This window comes from Aythya fuligula, chromosome 1 (genome assembly GCF_009819795.1).
Source record: "Aythya fuligula isolate bAytFul2 chromosome 1, bAytFul2.pri, whole genome shotgun sequence".
In the NCBI taxonomy this organism is placed as follows: Eukaryota; Metazoa; Chordata; class Aves; order Anseriformes; family Anatidae; genus Aythya; species Aythya fuligula.
This window is the reverse complement of record NC_045559.1, coordinates 23,414,761-23,427,144: the sequence shown is the minus strand read 5'-3', so window position 1 is coordinate 23,427,144 and position 12,384 is coordinate 23,414,761. Positions and strand designations below refer to the sequence as shown.

Below are 12,384 nucleotides of genomic sequence, written 5' to 3'. Positions count from 1 at the left end.
ATGGTGGCAAAAGGAGCTGAGATAACAGAGGCCAGGTGACTCCTGATGAGCCCCACACAGACTTGGGGCCTGTTTTGTTAAACTCTGCTCTCCTCTGTCCAGTAGTCTCAATCTTTCCTCATAACAGGTTAAAATTTACTGCAAAATTGCTATCAGTATCTGTATACCAACATGCCATTAGCATGCTAAAATGCTGAATCACAGCTTTTGATGCATTAATTAGCTTATTCCTCACAGGTGCTATGGAAAATACCTTTTCTGCTACAGATTTATACTTTCATTTGTAGCATTGTCAGGGTGCCCTGCCCAGGGTTTGAAACACTGTAAAATGTCCCATGACAGTTCATGCTGCTCTGGATTCAGCACCTTTGTCAGGATCAGTGAAACATTATACTATAAGGGCTTGAGTCTCGGCTACAATCAGTCATGAGCATCACTGAGTTAGTCAGGCAGCAGTGAGGTGAGATCCTGCTCCATTTTTATTATTCATTATGCTGCATAGTCCCCTGCATTTACTAACATAACAGAGAGACTCTGCAAAATCTCATCCAGGCAAATGGTTAATGGATGCACTGGTCTAATGAGCTCTCATCCCTATGAGGGAACGTAGAGGATAACAGTAATGAATCCTCCCTTTCTGTCCTCCCTGAAGCTGTCGGAGTCTCTGGAGCTTTCAGTGTCATCTCTTCCGTCACCAGCCTCCGGGCATCTGTGCAGCCTCCAAGCATATTGCCTCCAAATGCAGATCTGGCACAGGAAGCAAGATTCACTTCTAGCAGCATGCCTTAAGCTGGACAAAACTTGTTCCAGTTCATCAGACTTCTGAGTGCATCAGCTTTAGCTTTGCTGATAAAAAGTCAACAAAAGGATTATTCTGTAAAAATCCAAGGATTTTATTGGATCTCTGTGGGTGTGAAAATTCTTGTTTTATAAACCATGCACATCTTTGATAAGGGTATTTAGTGACTGGCTGGCCTGTTGAGACAGCCTGTTTTAAGACCATCAGGGTTGTGCTGAGTCAATGTCATCTTGTGTAACAATGTTAGCCAGAAAGGAGAAAAGACCATTGTCTTTATTTATCATCTGTGATTTTTCTAATCCCTCAATAAGAATAGTGTAACATCTCTGAAGTAGGATTTTTGTTACAAGATAAATACCAAAGCTTGAAAGTACATTCCTCAGCTCTAACTGGACTGGGGCAGAAGGATACGGGCTTTGCATAATCTGATGAATGCCTAGTTGTTTCTTTACCATTTAGTCAGTATGTTATTATTATTATTATTTTTCAGCAGTATTCTGTGGTTTAAATATCTGGTTTAAGTAATACCCTGTATATCCGCTCAGATCTGAACCATCTGTTTTGAGCTGGTTTTGCTTGGTCCCAGCTAGAGCTGCATGCTGTCTAATAAAGACATATGGTTTCCACTTTCTTCTCTTCGCTGGGAATTGCTGCCCACTGTGCATTCTCAGGGTCAGCTGGACACCAGCACGGACTGCCTCTGCATTGACTTGGTTTACAGAAAATATAATTAGCAGAAGGGGTAGAACAGGATATGCTGCTCATCCTGTTTGTTTTTTTGTTTGTTTGTTTGTTTGTTTTGCCACTTCTGACAGATACATTTGAAAGACATACTTAGCAAAAACAGGAGTAGAACATTTTAGCGTGTGCTGTCATCCTGGGGTACTAAAAGCAGATTTGAAAAACCTGGCTAAAGGGAAAAATCCTGAGCAGAGCCTGGGCACAGGAATTCCTTTCGGCAAGCTGCAAACAAGTGACTTCAGAGTGCTCCCAGCTGGAGCATGTGTGTGCTTGTGTGATGGCTCAACGCATCGAGTGGAATGAAGTCAGAACTCAGCAATTTGCCCTTGCACAGGAATATAAAGTGGTAAATGTTTCCTCTTTAACAATAGAGCAGCTAGAAATATCTTTCCGTGAGAGTCCCCCATGGCGTTTTTTTCCTACTGCTTGCTGTGCCTTTGCATGTAAAAATCAAGGCAGACAGGCCCTGTGTGGGAAGCCCTCCCTGAATCCTGGGGCAAATCACTCCAGGAACAACCCTGCTGTTGGCACCTCCCTGATCCAGCCTGTGACAGATGCGGGAGCAGGGGGGCAGGACAGTGGCACAGATCTCAAAGGGGCAACTTAACACACTGCAATTTAAAAGTGTGTGCTGCAATTCAAGAAAAAAATAATTGTAGGGATGTGCTGCCCTCTGGCAGGATTTTTTACAGCTCTGATTCTCTGAGAGCTGCAGGAACGCTGCTCAGCGACGATGCTCTGGCACAGGGAAGTCTCTGCTGACAGAGGGGAGCACGCAGGGCACACTTTGAGTTCTTGGTATGGTGTAGGCTTTCAGAGAAGATACTCAGCAAATAAGGCTAATTTTCACTAAAGCTATATTCAAAAAGGCCCATTAATGTCACCATGCTACTTGTGGATATACGGATAGTGGTTTTGAAAACCTGGGCTTCCTCTGCACTAAATGCACTGCAAGCCTCCAGAGGTGAGACTTCTCTGATGAAATGTTGAGTTCTGCAATGCCTACACTGCACTTCTGTGTCCTGGGAACTGCCTGCATGGTCAGCAGAAGGAAAAGGAGCACCTAGGACATTTCTGATCTCTCTGATGTCACAGTATCTATCTCCTAAAAGTATCTATTAAAATATCTAGGTTGGCCGTTTGGATGTTAATCTGCTTTATTTACTTTATTTATTTATTTATTTATTTATTTGCAGGTACCTGGGATAAGGTCTTTCTAGTCCTAGCAAATAGCAAATAAATAGGAGTGTGGGGAGGCCCATAAAGCTATCCCATGTGCATAGATATATCTGGTTGCTTTTGTGGTTTGAGATAAGGGAAGGATAATACAGATGACTGGTAGGAATACACTTGTAATTCCCCTTAGTATATGTAGCAGTCTGGCTGCCCACATAAAACCTGTGGTTCTAACCTCCAGTGAGTCACGGTCCCAGGAGAAATGAACAGGTAGGCAAGGACTGACAACAAGTAGGACTCACATACAAATCCATGATCATCCCCCAGAGTTGGTTATAAGGCTACATGGGATTTCTGCAGGGTTTTGAAGGCAAGGGAAGCCTGGGGTTGGAAGGTTCATAAGACCAAGTGGGTGATTTCTGTACTGGTGAGAGAGCAAAGCAGAGGAAGCTGTGGCAGTGCTATCCTCACAGAGAGACACACACCCTTGTTGTACACGGGAACGTCTTTATAAGAGGTCACTTGCTACGTGAGCAAAGGAGAACACAGCTGAAGACTCTATAACTGTTTACCAATCTGGTATTGTACAGATATAACAAATGCTTTAAGCTCTTAGTGGTTTCTATGCCCTTGTGTATAAAACTCAGGCTCACTGATTCAACCAAGTTCAGGTATGCCACTGGTCAGAAGCTGATTTTTTTTTGTGGTGGGCAGGTTGATGACCATCTTCATGGTCATCTCTCTCTCTCTCTCTCTCTTTCTCACTCTTTCCCTTCTTCCTTCTTACATATAAATATATATATATTTGATCTTTTTCTGGTTTCTTGTTCTGCTTAACACACACATAATCAGCAGGGACCTTGTGACTAATGATTCTGCTCATAGCAGTGGTCACAGGCTTTGGCATCAAAGTCCACATTGCACAATGAGTTGCTGTGCAGAGCTACCAGAGCTGGTCTGGAAGGCGCTAGCACAATGTGAGAGTGCAGCCAGGCTAATAAATAGCTCAGAGCAGGCTTTCATGGATCTGCTTTATTGTTGTCAGGGGTCTGAACTTGTATCCCTTTATGTTACTGTACTATGGGAGTGAAATATGTGTGCTTGTTTAGAGCTATTTGGACTATCTCTGGCTGACACTGTACTAGGCAGGTCAGGGATGTTCACAAAGTATGAAGACAGTGATAAAAGCTAAGGTTTTATTTTATAGTTGCTTTTATTATTACTAAGAGAGCTTGAAGAATAGGGAAACTGCTTCTTTATCAACCTTTTCATCTACAGCAGCCACAGCCATTAAGGCACCCTGGGGCCCACTGCAGAGATGGCAGCATCCTCCATGATTTCAGTAAGACCTGAACTGATGAGACAAGCTACTGTGGGCTGATACACAGATCTTACTCTGAAAATCTACCACTTTGTTTGGTATAGATTGTGCCCACTTTGTTTCTTCAGTGTTAGCATGGCAGATACCTTAGATATGGCTGATGCCAGTTCATATAGATGTATATGGAATAAGTATTAATGCCTCTTCTGTTATGTTTTACAGACAAACTGAAAGATCCGTGTCATGTTGTTTCAGAGGTCGGACTCGACGATCTTCAGGTCTCTTCCAACCTAGAAATTCTGTGATTCTGTGATGTTGTCCTCTAAGTCTTGAAAACAGTCCCTGGAAATGGGGTACTATTATTCATCGTTCACATTTCAGCCCCTGGCCTGACTGTGCATCTCACTCCTCCAGGCTTCTGCTGCCGTGAAACCAGTCTGACCACCAGTTTTGGAGAGGAAATGTTTTATAGCTGCCTGGAATGCACCGAGAGACCTGTGTTCCCTTCAGCGTAGTGCTGAACCTGAAAATGTTCCGTGTAACTGGGAGCCCATTAGCTAAAGCAAGAGGGCAGAACGTGACCATATTTTATTTTAATAAGCTTGGCTATTATCCTCAGTACACATCACAGGAAATCCCTGTTAGTGGCGGCTGATCACAGAACTTCAGTTTGCAAACTCATCTGGAGAAAGGCAGCTGTGACATTAACTATTCCACCCCAGCTAAGGACTTCCGTGGATTAGCAGCCATAGACTGGGAGTACTGGAGCCCTCAGTGGGACTGCGACTGGGATGCAAAAGATGTTTACAGGAAAAAGGCCAGGAAACTCATTTCTCAAATGGAAGGGATTTTTTTCAGCAGCTGCTGTTGAACATTAAGTCAGATTTTCCTTTAAAAAAAGTGCAAAAGCTTTTATGAAGGAAACAATTGCATTAGGAATGAAAAGAAGAACAAGGGGCCTGCAGGGATGCTGTTTAACCCTGACTGCCACAATTACAATTTCTGTGTTCAGAAGTGCTCTGGTTCCTGCCTAAAGAGTGAAGTTTTGGGGAACAATGAACTTCCCTGGCTCTGGGATGGTGGTGCAGCCCTGTATCCTTCCATCAGCATTAAGAAATTGCTTGGAAGCAGTGAAAACATTTTGCACTTTTCTGAATTTATGGTGAATGAATCCATAAGGATTTTCTCCATGATATCCAAAGGTTGTGTTTTGCCTGTATTTGTGTATAGTTGACTAGGTTATGGAGATGAACCTTTATTTTTTTTCTCTCTGTCGTAAGCTCTTGCTGGAACAATGTGGGTTGCGTTTATGCTTTAACCGTTCTTGCAGATGGTACATTGGGATGGAAAACCTCCAACCAGCTCCAGCTCTGCTGGTTCATGTTAATTGTCCACATGCTTGAAGAGCTCAATGTTCTGAAGAAAAAATGCAGTCTCAAATACCCTTTTTTTAAACAAACAAACAAACAAACACACACACAAAAACAAAAACAAAAACTTTATTTCAGCACTGTGCTATACTCAAACATGCATTTGAATGGATTAAAAGGATTTTAGCAATCTGATGTAGTATGTAGGATGCAGTTAATACATTAATCCCCCCGATGTACTTTCTTCTTCTCAGGTATGCAATCACTAACTAATCCCCAGATAGTTGCCCCTTTTATAGAAAGGAAACTGAGGCGGAGATGTTAGCAACTTGCTCAGTGTTACAACTAAGCAACTTACTCAGCTTAGGTATTGAAACCAGGAGTCATGGACACATGGCTCCATCTCAAAAACATGTAATTTATTTCCATGCCTACCTCAGAATAGACAAACAGTGCACCAGAAGCAAGGAGTACTTGTCACAGCAGCTGCAAACACACAAACACACAACTGTTTTTAAAACAAATGTCTTAACCTAGCCCTTCTTTACTTGGTTCTGGACATCCTCCTAGAAATTGGATGAAGACAGCAGGTTTCCTGTGATAAAGCAGCATAATCTCTCTCTTCTTGTTAGACACCGGCTGCTCTACCAGCAGGTCTCAAATTCTGTATTTCAGAGTTTAGCAAGTGAGCTGTATTCACTTCTTAAAGGCTGAGTTCGTTCTTTCAGCCCAGGTACAGAATCTGAAGCTGGTAGCTTGTCTGGGAAGGAGAATTAGCTCACCCTCCTAGTAGGTCCCACTACTCCCCTAGCATTATCATCACCCACTTACTCCAGGTGGAAAGCATACGCCTGTTCTTGTCTGAAGACCTGGCTTTGGGCCTCTTTGTGTCTTGTGGGACAAAGTCCATATCATATGCTGGGGATGGGGGAAGTGGGAAAGGGTCCCACGGCATGGACAGGCCATTGCATATCTGAATGGGCTCGGGGAAGAGAAGTAAAACACGCTATTTATATAAATTCTGTGGTCATGCACAGTCTGTATTATCAATTTACCATGCGTGACAGCTTAATCAAGTGGCAGACTAGAAACAATGCAGTTCACATATGGACAAAATACAGTGATGACAGAAAATGCTATTTTGTACCTCTGGCTGTCCATGCTGTGTTTTCTTTGGGTTTTGCTTTTGAGCTAGGGAGCTTCCTTTCCTATACCTGACCACTTTTTTGACCTAACTCTGAAAGATGTGGATCGATGACGGTGAGGATAACTGAATCTTTCAGCAGGGAGCCTGCTGCAAAGCGGAAGAGTTATTTGCTCATCTCATTCCTAGACAGACTTGAAGGAAGCATAGGCATCTGCTTTGCTGGTTTTATCCAGCTTGCCCTTCCTTAGCTTTGCAAGAAGATAGATGGGCATCAAGAACTGCTGCAGACTGCTGTGTAACCCCCTTGCCATTTTATGCCCAGTTTCCACCTCTTTTCCCCCTTAGGAAGCCAATTCCAGTGAAGATTTTCTACTTTGATTCTTCATGTGATGTGGCCCTCAATCTCCCTTAAATCTACCATGGTATCTAGGGAGTCACTTGCATATCAATGGTCTTTCATCTTCAGTGCTTGTGGCATCGTAATTTACTTGTTGCTGATTCTTAATCACTGGTCAAATTAGGGATAAACATCCATGCAGCTAATACCCTTCTCTTAGAGCCTGCAATTTGAGGGAAAAGCGTAGTGAAAGACATCTTTCTGAAACAAACATAGAGCATGAAAACAAACTGAAATTCTTAAGAGTTATCAAGAGCCACATTTTCTCTTTCATTTAATGTTGCACAATACCAGCATTCACCCTCCTATAGTGTGTGTCTATTTATGGTAACCTTTTCTAGGGTTTTTATAAGAAACTGTGAGTTCCTAGGGAAAGCAGTATGAACAATGCACGCCTTTGGAATCACAGCTTTCAAATTGGAGTGGGACTGGAAAATAGCTGATTGACATGGCAGAATGTCTCTCTTCTTCTCTTATCAGCAAAACCAGAACCAATTAAATGCTTTTGGGAATTCTCATGTTAAAAATTCCACTTTAATTAAAAGATTTTAGTTGTTTTTAGTAATAATGAGATACCAAATAATTGCAATTGCTTTTTTCATCAAAGTGAATTAAAATGCACTCTTTTCCCAGTGTTTGCTCACTTGTTTATTCTCGGGTATCTCAGGTAATAGCTAAGTCTGCAAAGATTGGCTTATGTTTAATAATCTTTGTACTCTAGACAACAAGCCTTGAAACACAATAAAAACTGGTTTATAGGAACCAGTATGAAAAGAAAATGCACTCCAAAGGAGTGCCACATAAATAACCATTGGATTGCTTTAGAAAGGCTGTGAAATGCCGAATTACCCTGACAGTGATGTCTTTACTCTTTTCGCTGTAGCGAGATCTTATTAACACTATTGGAGAGAGTGCTGCTTTGGGAGCTGCAGGCATTGTTATTTGGAAAGAGATGAGTTTAACTTCATCAGAAGTAAGCCTGTGCCTGATTTAAATGCAGTGTGCGAGATCTTCATTTTACCCTATTAATAGACCTTAACTGCACCAGTTCTGAGGAGTCAGCAGAGCAGAGCTGACTGCTTAATCACTCTGCTGTCCCCCAGCCAGGATGACCACACAACACGCCATTCTTCCTGGTTCAACCAGGCCTTGTGAGGCTTACGGGCAACCCCGCGGTAGGGAAGGAAGTCCATGGCTAATACCAGGCATTCTGGGAGACAGTTCCTCAGGATTTGTCACCCTCGTCAGATTCCTTTCCAGTTGGATAAAACACCAGGAAATCTGCTAGGGCCTGACCTGCACATCAGTCAGCCCAGACTAGGTATAGCAGTGCTGCCCAGCAATTTGTCTGGTTACAAGACCTCTATCTGTGTCTGTGCATGGGCAAGTAAAGTGAAGCAGGCTGTTTAGATCAAGTACAGAGGCTTTGTATCATGTGATATCAGACTTAGCCACATTAAACTCAAAGATTTATGTCTGAAGCCCCAACGTGTCCTGAAGCCTTCAGACAACCACATTTTTTGTCAGGAGAAAAGACTTTGTCCTCAGAGCTGTGTGAAGTGGGTGTTCTGGGCCACTTTTCTCCTGGCAGATAGTAAAGAAAACCCAGCCATTTTGAGAATAAATGGCTGAAGGTAAGTGTTCAGTGTTCCTCAGCAAATTCAATTACTTCAGCCAATTTCTGTGAATATTCAGCCATGACTTCTGTCAGAGTCCATGTGAATAGGAGGGCTGAACTTCCTCCCAGCTGGGTCAAATGACAAAAGCAAGCCCCTGGAGCATCTCCATCAGCTCCAGACCCCCATGCTCTTGCCACACAGCCATGCTGTCAGCACCTGCATTTCTAGCATACATCGTAGATACTTTCTACATCTACAGGCTGCAATGTTTTCTGGGGAGTGCAGATTGATAAGGCCATTTGCAAAATTCTGCACTTCCATGAGGTTTGCATTTTCTGTATAAAATCTCCTGACAATCCTTTACATTAGTTACACGTAACTCATCCCGAATTCATTCATTAATGTGGGCTGCTTACATATTGCATATTTTTCAGACTGAAAAAAAAAACAAAACATAGAGTGGGGTTTCAAGGGGTTAAGTATTTCTGAAAGAGAATTTACTTGTGTGAAGCAATTACAAACTGGTTACTGGTATATGAATATATAAATATTCATATGCACACATAAAGTATATGTGACATAATTGTCTTTATATTAGAATCTCTATAGCTGAAAAAATAACAGACAAATAGCTGCAAAACCAATAAGGGACCTATGAGAACTAAGATGAGTTCCCTTCTTTTTCTTTTTTCTTTTCTTTTTCTTTTTTCTCTTTCTTTTTCTTTTTCTTTTTCTTTTTCTTTTTCTTTTTCTTTTTCTTCTTTTTTTTTTTTCTTTTTCTTTTTCTCTTTCTTTCTCTTTCTCTTTTTCTTTCTCTTTTTCTCTTTTTCTTTTTCCTTTTCTTTTTTTCTTTTTCTTTTTGACCCAGGCAAAGAAGCAGTAATTCCCACTGGCTTTCATTATCCATTTTGTTCCAGAACTTTAAGGATCGTCAGGCTTAGAGCTTTGTGGTTTTGCACCTCTTAGCAGCTTTTAATTCTTCAAACATATGCTATTATCCTCATATCTAACCTCGGTGAGTTATTGTCATAATAGCTGTGTTAAACAAATTATTGTAAAACAAACACTATCTTAAAAGAGCTCTTGAAGACATGTAAGAAAAACTTTTTTTTTTTTTTTTTTGACAGAACTCCTTGAACTCCTTTGCAGAAATATTTTAAATTCCTTTTAAATTAAGGGAGACGGGGACTAGACCTCAGCCAATGAATAAGAAATAAATTGAGTTTAGAATGATCCTTCTTTAAAAGAAAAAAATATATAAATGAAATTCAGACTGTATCTTTCAAAAAAATTATTATTTTTTTTTTTTAAGCACACTCTTGATAGGAAAAGTAGAAATCTTCTGATTGATTTTTTTTTTAGCATTCTGCTTCTGATGTAGGACTGAGAGACATGCTAACAGGATAAAAAATGGCATGGAGCTGGGACAGGGGAGGGTCAGGCTGGGTGTTAGGGAAAGGTTCTGCACCCAGAGGGTGGTCGGGCACTGGGACAGGCTCCTCAGGGCAGTGGTCACAGCACCAAGCCTGCCAGAACTCAAGAAGTGTTTGGACAGTGCTCTCAGACACAGGGTATGATTTTTGGGTGGTCCTGTGTGGAGCCAGGAGTTGGACTTGATGATCCCTATCAGTCCCTTCCAACTCAGGATATTCTATGATTCTATTATTCTATATGATAAAGTTGTACCTGCCTACATTAATGCATCTTATGTAAATGTTATTATATTCTGTAGTATTCTGGCATGGATCCAGCTCTCCAGGCCCAGGTTTCTCTCACCCAATATATCAATTGAACTGGGACAACTAAATTAGAAGCAAACATATTTGGTGGGGATAGGGGCACTTCCTGAGGATGACTTTAGGGTTTATCAGTAGGGTTTAGCTGTTTTTGAAGTCACACTTGGGCAGTAGCTGTTAGAGATGGCAGTTTGGTCAGAGGTGCCTATATCCCACCTCAGTTTTAAGCCAGGCATGTAAGTCCTGGTTTGGATCTGGGCCGTGTTTCCTCTTTAGTCAGAGGTACGATACCTTTCTAAGGAAGTACAAAACAGCTCTGCTGTACTGCTTCCTTCCATTGAGAGATACAAGTTTTCTTTACTTGTTTGCCTGTTTTTCCCCCCAACAACATAAATAATTTTTCAAGTGCTCTCCTGTTATTATATATTCAGAGGAAGACCTCAAAATCCAAGTTTCATTGGGAATTATAATTCTTGATTATTACAGCCCAGGAAGGCAACCAGCAAAGCACAGACCAATGGAACAAAACCTGATTTTCAGCTATTTCAGAAGTATCTAACAAGTTTCAATTTCTCTTTTTAAATGGTATGGGCAGCCCAGATGATTTTGTGAGGACAAATTAGCACACATTTTTGGTGTGCTAGTGACCAACTGCTGAGTGATGTGGTACTTCCCAAACCACAGCAGGTTACCCCATGTACATGCTAACTGTTCTCAATGGAAAAGCTGAACCAGCTTATGGCTTTTCTGCTAGCGTCCCTCTCCTTTTCAGGCCAGAGATTCAGGCTGTGTGAGAGCTGGCATCAACTCCTATCAGCTGCACCACTGTGATCAGACCACCCTCTCTTCTATGCTCCTGTAAGGAGTGTTTCTGGTTTCAGTTTTATAACTTTTTGGATTTCTGTTTTCGTCTCTTTGTGTTTCCTATTGCCTATGTTTCCTATTGGCTATATTTCACAATTATCAGGTGATGTGCTGGTATTTGAAAACATCTTGGGATTTAACTGTCATAGAACAACCAAAAAAAAATGAAAATGCCTAGACTTCAGACTGTGGATTCTTTTTTGGTGTCAACACCCTTAAGATTTAGGCATGTCAGAACTGTTATGATGGCCAAATTATTTTATGGATTGCAGTAGGAGTTAGGCACCTAAATAGGCCTGAAAACCTGTGCCTTTGCTCTCAGCAGCTGCCTGGTTAAAACCATCACACATGGCATGTAGAACATAATGCAGCATCTCATAATAAGTGAATAGAGTGAAACTCAGAGTGAAACAAATTGTTCTAGCTGTAGGCTTTTTCGCTGCAGAGGATTAGAGACCAGTTTATGTTATTTTACTCACTAAATGATAGTGACAAAGTTTACTAATCTCTATACATAAATGAGAATGAATGTTTTTAAGTATAACTAATACTTTCTTTTATTATAGTACAGTTCATGATTATTTCATGTCTTTTGAGCTTAAACATTTCTCAGTAATTGCACATGAAAATAATAATATATGGAATTAAACATCAGAGGATAGCTGATAATCATGGAAATATTTTAGTCAATGGTCTTTTGATGGTCTAAGCCAAAGCCATATGGAGTCAATATTAAGCTTCCCTTGGTTTCCATAGACCTTGTATTGAGCTGGGTGTCTCCTAGGGAATTATAAGACCCTGCAAGGGTCTTGAGACTTTGATGGGTGCCTCTTCTGTGCTAGAACATTCCTACAATAAATCAGATGGATGAAGGCATACATTGCAAGGAAAAAAAGTTTTGAAAATACCTGTATGGGTATCTAAATACAAAAAATACCTAAAAATATGTAAATATCTAAAAAGCATCTAAAACAAAATCTTAATTATCTAAGTTGTTAAAGGTTTTGATAGGTTACTAAGCATTTAGATAATTATAATAATAGTAATACTCTCTGTGATTTGGTATTTAACAATATTTGTTGGTATAAGATATGAGGATAACATTGTGTTCTTTCACATAAACAAAAGATTAACAACCATCAGCTAAATATCTGCATGTGTCTCACTAATACTGGAAACAGGGTACAGTTTTCAGTACATCTAGTCTTTTAGCA

General features: G+C 40.8%; 1 pseudogene; it reads left to right on the top strand.

Moving 5' to 3' along the window:
• On the top strand, positions 1-9,453 carry LOC116499128 (annotated as a pseudogene).
• The last annotated feature ends 2,931 nt before the right edge of the window (positions 9,454-12,384 follow it).